This window comes from Pelodiscus sinensis, chromosome 1, assembly GCF_052426305.1.
Source record: "Pelodiscus sinensis isolate ZL-2025 chromosome 1, ASM5242630v1, whole genome shotgun sequence".
NCBI classification, from domain to species: Eukaryota; Metazoa; Chordata; order Testudines; family Trionychidae; genus Pelodiscus; species Pelodiscus sinensis.
In genome coordinates, this window is record NC_143052.1 from 80,862,323 (window position 1) to 80,880,788 (window position 18,466).

An 18,466-nucleotide genomic window follows, 5' to 3' on the forward strand; every position below is an offset into this window, starting at 1 on the left:
TTATAAAGCTTCTCTCTCTCACCAACAGAAGTCGATCCAATGAAAGATATCACCTAACCACCTTGTTTTTCTTCCCTTTTATCAGACTCATAAGGAAAAATTAGTCCGATGCAAACAAACAGACCAGTGTGCTTACCACCTGTTCATTTGTCCTTGTTTGTCAAGAGACTTTAGACTATAGTAATAAAATATGTATACAGTTCAAAGTACTTTTTTATATAGTGTTTCTTTAACATTGGCAGAAAAATATGTAAACACCATAAATTAGTTTGTAACATTACAATCTACCCCAAGTAAAGGATAGCATACAGCTATTGTACCCCATAAGCAGTCCAGAGAACCAGCTGCTTCTGAATCACAATTCCTGATCACCTTGTTCTTGGGTGAGAGATTAAGGTCCGGCATTTCAAAGGTTTTTAGGCAACTTCTCCCTTTAAAATCAATGGAGGTGGTTGCCGAAATACTTCATCACTTTTCCTGAAGCTGCTTATTCCATGCTGTTTAGGTTGTGCACCGGGCCAGCTGGTCTGGCTGATGAAAAGGGAGCAGAACTAGAACCCCTTCCACGTCCTGCTCCACACCTGTAATTAAGACACAATTTTCTAATTTACATACTTCATTTTGGGGAAGGGGAGGTTCATTCTGCTTCTTGGTTCTCTTTAAAAATTACCATCATTGTGTGAGGGACTTTGTATTAGTTAAATTGTCTTGACCCTGCCCTCAGGAAATGAGACACCCACATGCGAACCGCCATCCCCTTCCAGAAGTAGATTGCCATTGCCCTCTGGAAGCTTGCCACACCAAACAGCTACCATGCCATCAGGTCAGGAACCAGTTCGGCATGGGGAGATCAACCGTCAAGGGCATGGTCATGCAGATATGACTCTATCATGCTATTGTCCCAGGAGGGTTCTGAACTGCTGGAATGGGGTTCCCTAGGGAAGGAAAGGGGGAGCAAGTTCCCTCCCTGGAAGGTTTCTCAATCCTGCCTTCACAAAGCCCTGCCAGGGGATGGGATTAGTTGGGGGTTGGTCCTGGTGTGTGGGAAGGGGGGTTGGGTTTGGGGAACTCCTGAGGGCTCTTCCAGGTCTATGATTCTATGATTCTATGAACTCCCGAAATCCCTGGCAACCCTGTGATCTCTGTTTGTCTCCTTCTACAGGTGGTGAGGGCCATCAACACCATCCTGCTGCACATGGTCATCAACCTTGTGCAACATGGACCTCAGCATTGCCGGCTTTGCCAACACAGGCTTCCCCAACTGGACCCCCAACCACCTGGCCTTTGATTATATTATCCAGAAAGGATACTTTTCTATGGTCCTGCAGGCCATCATGGACTACCGGTTCACAGACATCAACATCAGGTGGTCGGGGAAAACACACGATGCCTGCATATTCAGGAACTTCAGTCTCTTCCAGAAGATGCATGACAGCACTTTTTTCCCTGACCACACCATCAGGGTTGGGGAAGTGGACATGCTGATGTGCATCATAGGGGACGCAGCCTACCCTTTGCTGCCTTGGCTGATGAAGCCCTACACCGGGCGACTTGACCGAAGCAAAGAGCATTTCAATGCCAGGCTCAGCAGGGCCTGCATTGTTGTGGAGGGTGCCTTTGTCCATCTAAAAGGGAGGTTCTGTTGTCTCCTCACCCACCCTGCACCTTGGAAAGTGGAACGTCCCCCTCTTGGTGGTGGCCTGCTGTGTCCTGCCCAACCTGTGCAATAATAAGGGGGAGACATTCCTGCTATGCTAGGGGGCAGAGGCTGAGCAGCTCAGAAGGGCCTTTGAACAGCCACACACAGCTGACATCTGGCAGGCCCATAACTATTTTGAAATAGACATTATTCTTCGTGAAATGAGGGTTATAGAACTCAGAATAAGAATCCCGTTTTTTCAAAATTATCTCAAAATAACAGGCTTGCTGGGCAGATGCTCACTTTGTTATTTCGAAATAGCACTGCTGAGTAGACATGCCCTAACAGATTTATTTGGGTATAAGCTTTCTTGGATAAAAACTCACTTTGCCCAATGTATCTGACAAAGTGGGGTTTTACCCAAGAAAGCTTATACCCAAATAAATTGGTTAGTCTTTAGGATGCCACAGGACTCCTCATTATTGTTGCTGAGAGTGTCATTTTTAGTGTGAAAAGGCATGTAGGTGACAGTAATATACAAATAATCTAGGCATTATTATCCTTATAATGTATTTATTGAAATCATTTTGATATTTGAAAACATGCTTTGTATCAATATTTTCCAATGTTGCAGGACCACCTTAAACTCTCCATTACATTTGAGGTAAAATACATGAAATCAGAACAAAAAATGCATTATTGGAGGGGGTGGGGGGAATAAACAGTAGAGGCTGATACTGAGCAATATAAAAACAATTATAACTTGCATTATAAACACTTCAGAGATCTTTGTGGAATCTCTGAACGTTCTTCCTCACCTCCACAGTTCCTAACTGAAGGTTTAGCTGGACAAGCACAACATATGCAGGCCCAAGAACATAAGTGGTTCTTATGAAAATACCATACCTTTTTAACACAGCCTATTTATTTACATATTATGACATATTCCAAAATGCACACACAAGTCTTCTCCCCACATTTCACACTACAACTTTGCATGAAGAAGGCAAATTAAAATTATGTAAATCCTTTTGAAAGCTAATTCATTCTGCAACTGGTATTTGGAGAAAGATGTATGTGTTTGTGTGCATTTAAAATACAATGGGATCAGGCCTTCTACTTTAAGTTATGCTCATCTGACAAGCTATCCTGACGAAAATAGCGTGCAGTCTGAATTAGCTCTTGTCAAAAAAGAAGATGGACAACTTAATTGATTTCTGTATTGCAATGAGCTCTGTGACTGGCAATCTGAGGGTGAATGGCAGATCCTAGTTTCCTCCTTCTATTAGATATTTTTCTGCAGTGACAATTATTGAAGCTTCTAAAATTTAAATAGATAAAAAGATGAATACTGTTGCCAACTGGCTAAGTATTGCGCATGCAGCTAGTCCATGCTAAACAATCTTTTTATTACTTGTCCCTATCTTTATTACATGTCCCTATTTGTCTCATCTGCCTTGCCTTTTAGACTGTAAGTTCTTTGAAGCAGGGACTGGCATTCAATGAGGCCAGATTTTCAAAGGTGCATTTAGGTGTCTAGTGGAATTTACTAAAACACCTAAGCAGGTTAGGTGCCTACTATACTGACAGTGCCATACCTATCTAGTCTAGTAGATACACAGTTGCATGTTCAGATGGGGCAGGATGGACATCAGTAAATCTATTGCTACAACTAGATAGAGACATTTTTCCCTGGCAGAAAAATGATATTTTTTGTCAAAAGAAAAGAAAAGAAAACCTATACCTGATTTACTTTTCAATTTTGGGCTAAAAAAACCCTGTAGCCCAAAACTGCCAAAATCTGAACAATTTGGGGATTTGGGATTTGGGAGTTTGGATAAAAAATTGACTTTATTTGAGGAGAGCAGACATTTTCCATTAAGATTATTTTTGTCCCCAAAATTAAATTGTTCATTAGAAAAAGCAAGTTGATGGACAAATTTCAAGCATTCCTACTACCTGCAGCTCCATGACTCTGTGCCAGCATGGCCCAGTCAGCATCTTTGTACTTCTAGGCTACGTCTATACTGGCATGATTTTGCGCAAGAACTCTTTTGTGGAAGAGTTCTTGTGCAAAATCTCTTCCAGAAGAGAGCATCTACACTGGCATGTGCCTTTACACAAGAGCATCCATGCCAGTGTAGACGCTCTCTTGCGCAAGAAATCTCTGTTGGCCATTTTAACCACAGGGCTTTCTTACGCAAGAAATTCGTGTTGCCTGTCTACACTGGCCTCTTGCGCAAGAACAGTTGCACAAGAGGGCTTATTCCTGAGTGGGAGCATCATAGTTCTTGTGCAAGTTCTTGATTTCATACATTAGAACGTCAGTGTTCTTCCGCAAGAACTCGCGGCCAGTGTAGACAGGTGGCAAGTTTTTGCACAAAAGCAGTCGCTTTTGCGCAAGATCGCACCAATGTAGACACAGCCCTAGTGTTGCGCCATTTCCCCTGCCATGGGCATGTGTTGGGCAGCTGGTGCAGTAGCTAACTTCATTGTCTTTATGCCAGCAGGGAGCTTCTCCCCTGTGCTCGTGGAATTCTCCACTGACCACAGAGGTCCAGAAGCCAGACACTTTGTTCTTAAAAAATGAAAATGTTTGGAGTAGAACCAAGAATCTGTCCCAGAAAGTACAAAGAATGTCTGTCAATGATTCAAATGAATAATTCTGAGTTATCTCTGATTAGCTAAGTGGAAGCCAGTGTTTCCTCACAGCAACAGAGATGCAGTTCTGCAATTATGTCGTAACCGATCTTTATGAGCCCATTCTCTCAGGGTTCCTTCCTTCCTTCCAGATTTTTATAAATGAGACTTAGCAATTAGCAAAGTTAATTAATTTCCCCTGAAGAGGGTCTGCGTTTGCCCACTCAGACACTGGGATTGGAATAACTTTTAATATGTTTTCTGAACCTCAAGGGTAATTAAAATATTTATTTTGTTGTTCCTATCCTATGCAGAGTGCTGTAATCCCTCTCATTACAATACATGTATTGGAATAAGCAACATACTGCAAACCAAACAGATAATAGACAATGAATGTGTAGGATGACACTCACAAGGAGCTACCAAAATCCACAAATCACCGAATGTCTTCTTCCTCTGTCAGACTGACTTTAACAGCCAGTGCAACCATGCATACTCTTTTTCAACAATCCCCAGGAGCTGTAAACACCATTGGATGGAAGAGCTGTCTTTCATCTCTCTGGCAAGTGCTGGGGGTGACAATGGGGAAGGGATGTTAGTGATGTCAAGGTTTCCTCGTCTATATGATTGTCTGAAAATAAACTTCAAGTTTGAGGAGGTGGACTCTAATTTGGCAAACAGATCCATGAGTGGGGACTCAGATGCCTGTGCAGAACTCCATGGAATTCAAAGAGACCCTATGAAGGCATAAGGGTCCATGTATGTGGAACAGATTGCAAGATGAGAATCTTAAGAAAGGTTTTATTTCTTTGAGCTTCTTAAAATGAGACCTTTCGCCACCTTTCACCACCTTCGTTCAGCAACATTCTAGAAAAGCTAGTTTAGGAGCAAACAATCCATGTGGAAAAGAAGAATTAATAGGGAGGGAAGAAAATGAGAAAAATTAAGTTCAAGCATAGGTGCTGGAACTAAGGCTGCTGGAAATGCTGTTGCATTCCCTGACAGGAAGTGGTTTCCATTATACATAGGGGGTATGTCTAGACTACATGCCTCTGCTGACAGAGGCATGTAAAATAGGCTACCTGACATAGTCAATGAAGCGGGGATTTAAATATCTCCAGCTTCATTAAATAAAAATGACTGCCGTGCTGTACCAGCTCAGCTGATAATCGGCACAGCGCACGAGTCAAGACGTGGATCTTGTCGACCGCTCCATTATGCCTCATGAAATGAGGTTTACAGGAGCGGTCGACAAAGGCTTTCCTTGTCGACTGATCCGCGTCTTGACTCGCACGCTGTGCTGACGATCAGCTGAGCCGTCACAGCATGGTGGCCATTTTTATTTTAATGAAGCCGGGGATATTTAAATCCCCGCTTCATTGACTATGTCAGGTAGCCAATTTTACATGCTTCTGTTGGCAGAGGCATGTAGTCTAGACATACCCAAGGGGTGCAGTTTGGTTCAATGGCTCTCATCACCCCCACTATGCATATTGTTCCAGCACCCTTGAGCATGTCGACACAGCAATGTTATTTCAGAATAACTGACATTATTCCAAAATAACATACTGCACATCTACACAACAAGCCTTTATTTTAGAATAATGTCGAGCTGGAGGACTTCTTACTCCGACTCCTGTAACCCGCATTTCATGAGGAGGAAGGAAAGTCGAAGGAAGAATGTTCTTTCTTTGACTTCCTGATGTGCAGACAGCGCCAAAAGCCGAAATAAGCTATTTTGACTTAAGCTATGCAATTGACATAGCTCAAGTAGTGTAGCTTATTCTGACTTTAGGCTGCTGTGTAGCTTTATCCCCTGAGTTCAAGGTTAAAAAGTACAACCAAAAAAGTTCAGTAAGGTCTGAATACCTTAGGCAGTCTGCATTTTGACTAAATTTCATAAAGTTTAATAGTTAAACTGCATTGATGAAAGAGCCCTGAGAGTGCTTATTATTAATCATAATCGCCATCAAGGGCAAAAAGAAGCAGTAGTCTAAAGTGGCCATTTCTGACAAAAGAAGATATCCATAGCTACAGCTAATGCATTCAAAACTGCAGCAATCTTCAGAGATCAGAATTTCAATTTGCTATAGCTAAGCATTTTATAACCTTTTTTTTTTAACTAAAAGCTATTTACAGTTGCATAGGGCATGGCTTAAAAGTGAAGACCTTGACAGATGCACTGCTGCTGAACTGAAAGAATTGTTCAGAACCATGCTCCTGATGACATGAGGACCTCCATATGTGAACTCTTACAGACTGAATGATTCTTAAGGTTCATCTGGTAACACTGAGGCCAATGGGAGTTTGAACATTGCTTTAAATGTGTGTTGGATCAAGCCCTTAGCTCCTGATTCCAGAAACACTCTTGCACATGATGAGAAACTTATAATAGAATCATAGAACCATAGAGCTGGAAGAGCCCTCAGAAGGTCATCAAGTCCAGCCCCCTGCTCCAGGCAGGACCAATCCCAACTAAATCAACCCGGCCAGGGCTTTGTCAAGCCAAGACTTAAACACCTCTAGGCATAGAGACTCCACTACTTCCCTAGGTAACCCATTCCAGTGCTTCATTACCCTCCTGGGGTGTGTCTAAACTACATGGCTCCGTTGATGGAGCCATGTAGATTAGGCAGATCGGCAGAGGGAAATGAAGCTGCGATTTAAATACAGGCAGTCCCCGGGTTACGTACAAGATAGGGACTGTAGGTTTGTTCTTAAGTTGAATCTGTATGTAAGTCGGAACTGGCGTCAGCCACTGCTGAAACTGATCAGTTTCAACCGCAGCTGAATCTGGACGCCAGTTCTGACTTACATACAGATTCAACTAAGAAACCCAGGCGTCCCCAAGTCAGCTGCTGCTGAAACTGATCAGCGGCTGATTCCAGGAAGCCTGGGGCAGAGCAACTCTGCCTCGGGCTTCCTGTAGTCAGCCGCTGGTCAGTTTCAGCAGCGGCTGACTTGGGGACACCTGGGGCAGAGCAGCTGGGGTGCTGCCGGGTTGGTCTAGAGCGGCGCTGCGGGACCAACCCGGCAGCCCCCAGCTGCTCTACCCCAGGGGTAGGCAAGAAAAGCCTGGTCTGCTGGTCAGACCAGGGAGACGGGGAGCAAAGCCTTGGAGCACGCCCGCAGCGGGACAGCCCTGGTGCGCTTGAGCTGTCCCCCTGCGGGCGTGCCCGCAGCGGGACAGCTTGGCTGCCGTGCTCGTTTCACAAGAAATACCTGCACTGGTAGACAAAGGCTTCCTTGTCGACAGCAGCACGTCCAGAATGCCCCGATGTGCTGACAAACTGCTGATCATCAGCTGGTTGGCAGAGCATGGCAGCCATTTAAATTTAAATGAAGCCCCGATTATTTAAATTGTGGCTTCATTTCCCTCTGCCGATCAGCCTAATCTACAAGTGCCTCAAAATGGATTCCTTAAGGATCCCTTCCACGATTTTTCCAGGAACCGAGGTAAGACTGACCGACCTATAGTTCCCTGGATCGTCCTTTTTCCATTTTTGAAGATGGGCACTACATTTGCCTTTTTCCAATCATCCAGGATTTCTTCCGATCTCCATGACTTTTCAAAGATAATGTCCAAAGGCTCCTCAATGACATTTGCCAACTCCCTCAGTACCCTCAGATGCATTAAGTCCGGACCCATGGATTTGTGTATGCTTAGCTTTTCTAAATAGTTCCTAACCTGTTCTTTACCCACCACGGGCTGTCCATCTTCATCGCATCTTGCGTCACTTAGCGCATTACTCCGGGAGCCCACTTTGTCCGTGAATACAGAGGCAAAGAAAGCATTGAGTACTTCAGCCTTCCCCACATCATCTGTCACTAAGGGTACGTCTAAACTACATGCCTCCGTTGACGGAGGCATGTAGATTAGCCAGATCGGCAGAGGGAAATGAAGCCGCAATTAAAATAATTGCGGCTTCATTTAAATTTAAATGGCTGCCCCACTCTGCCGATCAGCTGTTTGTCGGCAGATCGGGGCAGTCTGGACGCACCGCACCGACAAAGAAGCCTTTCTTGATCGGCACAGGTATGCCTCGTGAAACCAGGTTTACCTGTGCCGATCAAGAAAGGCTTCTTTGTCGGCGCGTCGCGTCCAGACTGCCCCGATCTGCCGACAAACAGCTGATTGGCAGAGCGGGGCAGCCATTTAAATTTAAATGAAGCCGCGATTATTTTAATCGCGGCTTCATTTCCCTCTGCCGATCTGGCTAATCTACATGCCTCCGTCGACGGAGGCATGTAGTCTAGACACACCCTAGGTTACCACCTTCATCCAGTAGGGGCCGCACACCCTCTCTGATCATCTTCTTCTTGTTAACATGCCTGTAGAAACCTTTCTTGTTATCCTTCACATCCTTAGCCAGTTGCAATTCCATTTGCGCTTTCGCCTTCCTGATACCCCTCCGGCATTTTCAAGCTATACATTTATACCCCTCCCTAGTCATTTGTCCAAGTTTCCACTTTTTGTAAGCTTCCTTTTTGTGCTTAAGTTCACCAAGGATTTCCCCTGTAAGCCAATCCGGTCTCCTACCATGTTTGCCTCTCTTGCTTCACGTCAGGATAGTTTCTTTTTGTGCCTTCAATAAGGCTTCTTTAAAATACTGCCAGATGTCCTGGACTCCTTTCCCCTTCATGTTAGCATCCCAGGGGATTCTGCCCATCAGATCTCTGAAGGAATCAAAATCTGCTTTTTTGAAGTCCAAGGTGTGTATTTTACGACTCTCTTTTCTTTCTTTGGTCAGGATCCTGAAATCTACCATCTCATGATCACCGCTTCCCAGGTTGTCACCCACCTCTACTTCCCCTATTAGTTCCTCCCTGTTTGTGAGCAGAAGGTCAAGCTGCACACGGCCCTGGTCAGATCCTTCAGCACTTGTGCCAAGAAGTTATCCTCAATGTTCTTCAAAAACTTCCTGGATTGCCTGTGTACTGCCGTATTGGTTTCCCAGCAGATGTCAGGGTGATTAAAGTCCCCCACGAGAACCAGGGCCTGCGATCTGGAAGCTTCTCTCAGTTGTCCGAAGAAAGCTCATCTACCTCATCCACCTGATTCAGTGGCCTGTATCAGACACCAACCACAACATCACTGCTGTTGTTTGCTCCTTTAAACGTAACCCATAGACTCTACACAGGTTTCTCTCCCTCTTTATACTGGAGTTCAGAGCAATCATAGTGCTCTCTTACATACAGCGCAACTCCTCCTCCTTTTCTCCCCTGCCTGTTCTTCCTGAACAGTCTATACCCTTCCATGACAGTGCTCCAGTCATGCGAGTCATCTCACCAAGTCTCTATTATCCCAATTAAATCATATTTCTTGGACTGGGCCAGGGCCTCTATTTCTTCCTGTTTGTTGCCCAGGCTTCTCGCATTAGTGTACAAACACCTCAGATAACCAGTTGATCACCCTATCTTCTCCATTCGAATCAAGGGTCCTCCTTTGTTGCTTGTTCCTCTTTGCATTTCTTCCCGGTATCCAACTTTCCCACTCCCCTCAGGGCTTTGGCCACTGTCTCCCAACGAACCTAGTTTAAAGCCCTTCTCACTAGGTTTGAAAGCCTGCCCGCGAAGATGCTCTTCCTGTCTTGGTTAAGTGGATCCCATCTCTTCCTAACAGTCCTTGTGCCCGGAACAGAGTCCCATGGTCGAAGAAACCAAAGCCCTCTCTGCGACACCACCTGCGCAACCACGCATTTACTTCCTCAATTCAACGATCCCTGCCCAGTCCTTTCCCTTCAACAGGGAGGATGGACGAGAACACCACTTGTGCTTCAAATTCTTGGATCCTTCTTCCCAGCGCTACATAATCCGCAGTAACCCGCTCAAGGTCATTCTTGGCCATATCGTTAGTTCCCACATGGAGAAGCAGGAAGGGTTCTATACAAAGGTTTGATCAGGAAGGGTTCTATACAAAGGTTTGATCAGTTTGGCAAGCCTCTCAGTCACATCCTAAATGCGAGCTCCCAGTAAACAGCACACCTCTCGAGATTCCAGGTCCAGACGGCACATGGATGGCTCAGTCCCTCTTAGGAGGGAGTCCCCGACCACCACCACCCGTTGTTTTCTTTTGGGGGTGGTGGCCGTGGAACCCCCATCCTCGGGACTACGCATTCCATGCCTTCCAGTAGATGGTGTTCTCTTCCGGTTTCTTCCTTGTGAGGTCCCTTCCAAAGCATTCAGCACTGCAGAGCCTGTGGAGAGAACCTGAAAGCGAGTACTTACCTCTATAGCATTGGGGGATTCCCATGCTGGCCTTTTTCCCCTTTAGAAGTTACATGCTGCCAGTTCTCTTCCTGGTCCCGTACTGCCCTCTCTGGCTCTTCCGCCGACCGTGATTGAAGGATTAAATGCTGCCTGCTATCAAGAAAGTCTTCATCCTCTCTGATCGAGTCTAGGGTCGACACTTGGGCCTCCAGTCCTCTAATTTTTTCTTTCAAAATGGCGACCAGCTTGCACTTAGTGCAGATGAAATCCATTCTTTCTTCCAGGAGGAAGACAAACATGGCATACTCCATGCAGGTAACAACAGCAGATCTATCACCATCCATCGCTGCTGTCCTGGAGAAGGGATTTAAAAAGAAAGGCAAGAGAACCTCACACCCTTCCCAACTCCCTCTCTAAACTCCCTGTTAGCACTCACCTGTTTGCAAGCTCTTTGGTCACTTGCCCACTGCCTTATAAATCCCTGGAGTTCCTGAAAGTCCCTCTCCCTACCAAGGCTCAGCCAATCAGCAGAGGCTTCTAGGATTCAAACTTTAATTAGAAGCCAACTGTTTTCACCTGCCATCACAGCACACACTCCATGAATGGGAAGGGAAGGGCAAAGGAGAAGTGGAAAAGAAAAAAGAAAGCCTCACTCACAAACACAGGGGAAAAAACAAACAAAAACAAAAAAAGAACACACACCAACCCTCACTCACAAACACAAGCTCAGCACACAGCAAGAAAGCCCCAGACACAACACACACTTCCCGCAACAGTCCTTTATCTGCTTCTGCTCTACCTGGAGAACTCCCTCTCTAAAGCCTCACTCACAAACACAGAGAGGGAAAAACACACACACACACACCACCACACACCAACCTTCACTCACAAACACAAGCTCAGCACACAGGAAGAAGCCCCAATAACAACATGTACTTGAGTAGCTCCATTCACTCAGTGGCACTTCTCCCATGCGTAAGTGTTTGCAGGTAGGGGCTGGCATTCAGAAACTGAATGTTTGTGAGGTAGATGATCTGAGTAGCAGCCATTGGAATCACATCATCCTTAGTCTCTATTGTGAAGTCTGAATGTAATATAAAGCATTTCAGTAACGGAAGCAGAGACCAGTATTTTAAAATAACAGAGATCAAAAGGAATGCAATAGTGTGATAAGAGCACAACTCAGATTAAGGGTAGCATATACATTGCAACTGGGATATGAGTAATTGGGTAATACAGCTAAGATTTGTTAAATAAAGGTTTGTGGGTCGCCACTGTAATTTAATCAAGTTTAACCTGAAATACACAATTGGTTTCCTGTTCATGCACTTCAATTTTATTGTGTGAGAAGGCAATTTCTCCCAGGGCTTGTCTAGACTACATGGCTCCATCGACGTAGCCATGTAGATGAGTTTACTAGACATAGGAAATCACCACTTCATTTACATCAAAATGGCCACCGCGCTGTACCGATCAGCTGTTTGGCGGCACAGCGCGGTAGTCTGGACGTGCCACGGTCGACAAGGGAAGCCTTTGTCGACCGCTCCGGTAAACCTCATTTCACGAGGCATACCGGAGCGGTCGACAAAGGCTTCCTTTGTCCAGACTGTGGTGCATCCAGACTGCCCCGCTGTGCCGCCAAACAGCTGATCGGCACAGCATGGTGGCCATTTTGATGTAAATAAAGTAGCGATTATTTAAATCGCCGCTTCATTCTCCTATATCTAGTAAACTCATCTACATGGCTCCGTCGATGGAGCCTTGTAGTCTAGACATACCCCCAGTGTCACAAAGCATAGGATTCTCTCAGACCCATCCACCTATAAAGTCATTCAGAGCCTTCCTTTACTGACAAGAGCAATCATGGTACTTTATGTAGAGCAAGGCACTACACATAGAAATAGCAGAACTCCCAAAACTGTTATGAAGTCTTCTGGGGCATTATGTTGCTTCATGAGTCACATTTCAATTGACAGGCAATAGTTTTCCATTATAGACTTCCTCTCTTAAATACACTTTTCATATCTTTCTCTCTGGGATCCCTTGAATCAAGCAAGATTTCCCCTTGGACACCTATAACTGATGAGTGTGAGGATGAGAAATTAGGCCAGTTCTGGCAAGGAATACTCTCACTTGAGGTCTCTATCTCCATTGGTGCCGGCTCTAACAGCACCCATTCAGGCCCAGGCACCTTCTTTATGTTGCGCTTTCTGATCTTCTTCCTGGAGACAATGCTTGATCTCAAAGTTATGGGCACCATTCTTCATGGTGGTCCTCCAAGTTACCTGATCCTCCACCTGCCTCTCCTAGGCATCAGCATCAATGTCACACTTTACCAAGGTGTTCTTAAGGATGGCTCTGCAGTGCTTCCTCTGCCTGCCACGAGACCTTGCCCCAGACCTCAGTGGGGCATAGAAAATCTGTTTAGTCAAACATGTGTCAGGCATCCTGATCACATGACCAGAGCATTGTAGCTGCTTGTGGGTGATTATTGCCTCAATGATGCAGGAATCAGCCTCTGCTCAGACACTAGTAATGGTCCATCTGTTCTGACACATGATGCCCAATATTCTCCTCAGATACCTTTGGTCGAAGTTCTCCAGATTTTTAATATGACGTCTAGAAGGGAGTCCAGGCTTCAGCTCCATACAGCGACGTTGGGATGATTATGGCATTGTAGACATTGATCTTGGTCTGCGTCTTGATGTCAAAGACTTGCCTCTGTAAATGTTCATAAGCCGCACTGGCACTGGAGATTCTGTGCAAGACTTTTCATATACTGCAATGGTGGCTATATGCATGCACATAATAGTGGCAAGATGTTTATCTAAATTAAATTTAGAAGACAGGCTTTTGATGACAGCTGGATTACAATGAATTGCTAGAATGCGGCATTAAACAATGTCTCCTTTGTTTTGCAGTTGGCTAAAACCTTCTAGAATCATAGAGCCTATACTTAATAAGATTTAATTATTTTACAACTTATCTCTTTCACATTAGTGATCCTGCTACATTTGCAGTCTTCAAGGGAGATAACTCCAGTGTAGCAATATCGGTAATATATACAAGGTCAAAAAACAGGCAAGAGTAATTTGCAACAACTAAATTGCTTGATGTAATAGTTTGGCTTGATAGACTTTAAGAGGAGGCTTTGCATAAGTCAAAGGTCTTTAGAGCAATATGCAAATCAAAATCCTACCATTTTCCTAAATCCTTTTAATCCAGCAGTTAATCTCAATAATGACCTAGTTTTTCGAACATTTTTACTATGCCCAGACACTTAATCTCATTATCTAGTTTTTCCTATGCAGACTTTGAAAGGAGAAAATGTGCATGCATATAAAATCCTGCTGACATTTAACTGAAGCTCATGCTAAACAAAACAGTGCTTCAAAGAAAAGAGCAGAACCTAGTGTTGTGTCATACAGGCTCTCTAAACCACTCTTCTATGCAGTTTTACAGTATGCAGAAGAGCATTGTCTATTACAAACCAAAGATGCTGTTGCCTGCACTGCTACTTTTGCTTAATGAATCTTTGAGAAACATCAAAAGGGGTGCTTTTATTCAGAATCACAGAAAAGTTTTGGCCAGTAAAGAGCAGGGTTAAAAGGTTTGGGCCTTTGTGCTTATCCATCTAGCTGTCCTGTGCTGTACTGCTGTTTTCCAATCTGAAATAAACAAACTGCACAGCTGACGGATGGAAAGGACATTTTGGAAAAGTAAATGGGAGCAAAGGATTAGTGTGGACTTTGAAACTATAAGGGAGGAGGACAATGAGCCACACAAACAAAAATGCATGTCTTGCCATTGTTTTGTGACTCCTTTGGGGAAAAGACAATACTCCCTATTTCAGAAGAAAATATTTTAATATGGGAGTTCTTCGCAAAGAGAACTTGTAGGGTCAGGCTCAATTCTAGAACCTACTAGACAAAAACATAGGGGCTGTGTCTACACTGCACCCCTTTTCCAGAAAAGGGATGCAGATTAGACACGTCGGAATAGCAATGGAACGAGGTGTACAGCCTAATCCGAACTAGCCAGTCCGTGCCGCGTGTAGCCGCGTGGCACGGGGTCCGAACTAGCCGGCATTTAAAAATGGCGCCGGCGGCTTTATGCAAATGAAGCCTGGGAAATTCAAATCCCGGGCTTCATTTGCAATTCCGTATGACTACATTACCCCCCCCAGTTCGAACTAGGGGGGTAGTGTAGACATACCCTTTCACAGCCAACTGTATACAAGTGAGCATGCTGCCAACATCACCTCCTGCTACCATAATCCAGTAGCCCACATATGTGGGTATCATTTTAGGATAAGATTGCGCATGACTCAAACCCCTAACCTCCAGGATTGTACCCTTCACCACTCAGCCATCACACTTCTGTGCTGGGGTGTAATGGGAGCCTTTGCCCGTGGAGAATTGGTAAAAGAGAATCGAGCTTGGACACATCCCCTGGTCTGTCTGACACAACCCCCTCAACATGCCCCCTGTGCTAGGGTTGGAAGGCAATGGCTCTACTGCTGCAGAGATGCATCAGCAGGGAGTTCCCTTACACCAGTGCAACCGGCTGCTGGTTATGTGTGGCTGAATTACAACCCCCTTTACACCAGCTGAGTGGCAGAAAAAGGCTGGAACTAAACTTAGAAACCAAGCTACAACTGCATTCAGGCTTGCCAATATGGGGTCCAATAGGGAAAGTTGCCCCAGGGCCAGTGAGTCAAAGGAGTTCAGGGCTTCCTACCAACACTGCCACTTTAAATTGCCATCAGAGCCCTGGGCAGTGCTTTCTTAACAGCATTGGGGGGGAGGGGGGGACATGGTTCCCGTGCTGCTAAGGGTCGGCTGTCCAGGCCCCGCCTCTTCTGCCTGAGGCCCCCACTCTTTGTGGGAGCACAGACCTGCCTTCCCCCACCTTCCCAACCTTGCCCAGGGGCCAGCAAGTGTCAACTCGCCTGGCTGCATTTATTAGAGCCTGCTGGGTAGCTATCTATCTGGATAACTACCAACATACCAAATGGGTCAGGTAAATTTCCAGATAATCTTATAATACAACTTTTTTAGGTTCAGTTTATAAAATATCAAATCTTCTCTATTTACCATTCACAACCATCCCCTCCCCCCAATGTTTTGGAAATATCTACAAATAATATTAGAACAATATCTCAATTCTTAAAAACGTTTAAATATTTTTTTCTAAGAAAATACTTCTTCTCAAACCAAAATTGATTGCTCTTTTGGGTAATAATTCATAGCCAACCTATGCTACCTTTAAAAGTGTTTGTAACTTTGTGCCTTGAAGATACCATATAGTGAAAAACAAATTGCACCGTCTTGAACTGGTTATGAATACAGACATTAATGTATGCACTCTCTCCATGGAGTCACAAAAGATAAAAGCATGTATAAGTGCTATAGGGCCTGAAAGGGTATGACAGATACAGTACATGCTCTAATAACTAGACATAACAAGTCTGAGTTGAGGGTTATCTCTTATGATAAATTCATACAGGCAGAGCCTCAGCTAGCATGTACATATAAGTTTTTCCACTGATTTGAATGAAACCTTCCTAGTTGACCCAAATTGAGAATCTGGATAATAGACTTCAAGAGTGATGATACCAAAGGTGTTCTAAAGAAATTGAATAGTAATAGAAAATTACTATAATGCCTAGATTCACAAAGGAACTTGGCACTGATCATTGCTACATCTAACTGTTAGTGCTAGAAAATCAGTGGGATTCTAGAGAAAATTTTCAGCATGAAGGGTGCTAAGTATACAGATATGTTTCCTTCTGAGAGCAAGCCACATAGCCCTGGGCTACAGTAGGACTTTATTTTGAAATAGCTCCCACAAGGTCGAATGTATAAGTGGAGCATCCGCGCTACCAAGAATACCAACTCTATACTCCTGCTTTTCATCAGGAGGAACGCTAATTCCAAAATAGTTATTTCAAAATAATGGTAGTGTGAATGCTCCGGTGCCACTATTTCGAAATAATTACTCCTCAGTGATTCCTGGAGCTGTAAGTCTGAGGCAGCACATCCACATTAATGGAGCCTGCCTTGGACTACTTTTGATGCTTCCCTGTAGTGAGGCCATGCTAGTTCTAATATGTTAAATCAGGAGTTCATAAGTCAAATTTAGAAATTTCTAAATAGTTTCCTAGAAATCTCCATTGTTGGGTGGGATACTTATGGTTTTTCCTCCTCCCTCATGTTGACCCATTGCTCCAGGCTCTGTCCTGACAAATATAAGAGATGTCTCTGTTCTGAAGAGATTACAATCTAAATACACATAAACTGACAGTGGATAGTGAAGGAAAAGAGCTATAATACACAAATAGTTACCAGAGTGTCGATTGGAAAATACCATGTTCATTCAAAGGGATTTTTATATTTTCTTTTGTGGAGGTGCATTCCATTTTTGTTTATATACACTCACACATATGTTGGGGCCCCATTTCTGAAAATACGTAATCACATTATGTGCATGAATATTCCCAATTAAATCAATCTGAATACTTGTGTGAATGCAGTTAAATACATACAAAAATGTTTTCAGTATCAGGGCCTAATGTAAAATGGGGCAGATGTAAGGTAAAGGAATGGGGGCAGATGTGTTCATAGACGCCCAAAGGAGCAAAGAACACCACAGACAGCTATAGGGTATCAGGTTGGTAAAACAAATGTCATTATTTTCCCTTTCAGTGATGTACTGGAACTTCACAAATGTCAGACATAATGAAGCAGAACATAACAAAATCAAGCTATATTTTGGAAGATTTCGCGTAGCATGAAAAGCTTAGCTCACATAATGGGGGGGAGGGGATTCTCTCTCCATATAAATCCATATAAATAAGTGCAGATTAAATGCTTTCTTTACTGTTCATTTAGAGCTATGTGAAAAACTGATTTTCCAGTTTGCTGACAATTCCAAACAGATCAAAAATAAATTTTGTTTCAGATCAAACCAAGTAAAATTGTTTCAAATTTTTCAGCAAATAAAAAACATTGAAGAATTTCTTTTGATGATGAGTATTTTTGACTATATAAAGTAAAGGATATTAAGGGCTGGATTTAAAATAGCACAGCAGGGGCCATATGCACCACAGCTCACTGATTAGAGCATTCATTTGCTACGGAGAAAAACTGGGTCCAACTCCTTGTTCTAGTATTCAAATCTGGCCCTCCCACATCCCAGAGGAGTGCTCTAAACACTGGGACATGTGATTAGGGGGTGCTCTTATCCCTTAGTGAGATATGACAAAGGGCAGAAAAAAAGGTATTTTCCTATATTTTTTCTACGTTCTAGTAGCATTTTAATAGCAGTAAAATCTTCTCCCACAGTGCAGCAGGCTCTGTGTATGTAAAGCAAGAGTAGCCTTTTGTTAATAGAAATATGTCTAGCATAGGAAGGAACAGATGGTTGGTAGAGCAGGCGTCAGCCTGCCACCAATCAATAATGTGAAGCCTGATGCTATATGATTCTAATAGAATCTGTGGGAACGAAGAAGTGTGTGTTGGCTCATAATTCAGACAGATATGATTCAGACATAGAAAGAAGAAAAGAAAAATCAATACTAGGAAATCTCATCTGTGGTTGCCATCTGCAGGCTCTGAAGATTGAGCTTTCTGTAACTTGAAACATTAATCTTGATGATCTGCAGGGGTTAGGGAGGCAGGAAAGGGAACACTGGATAACAGAATAAGACCTCTTAACAATTTCATCACATCCCATCCTCCATGTCACTCAAATAAAAATTCAGATGGAGAGCACAAAGGTGTCCATCCTTTCTGGTAACTTGAATGTAAATGGAAATAATCAGGAAAACATCGTTTTGAAAAGTCAGAAATCAAGATATTGGTGGGGCCATCATTGCGTTCCCCCCACACCTGCTTCCAAGTAAGAAGCAAACAGCTTTTTCTACAGCACGTTTCCCAACCACAGATGCAGAAATATCAAGAAGGCCGCTTGCAC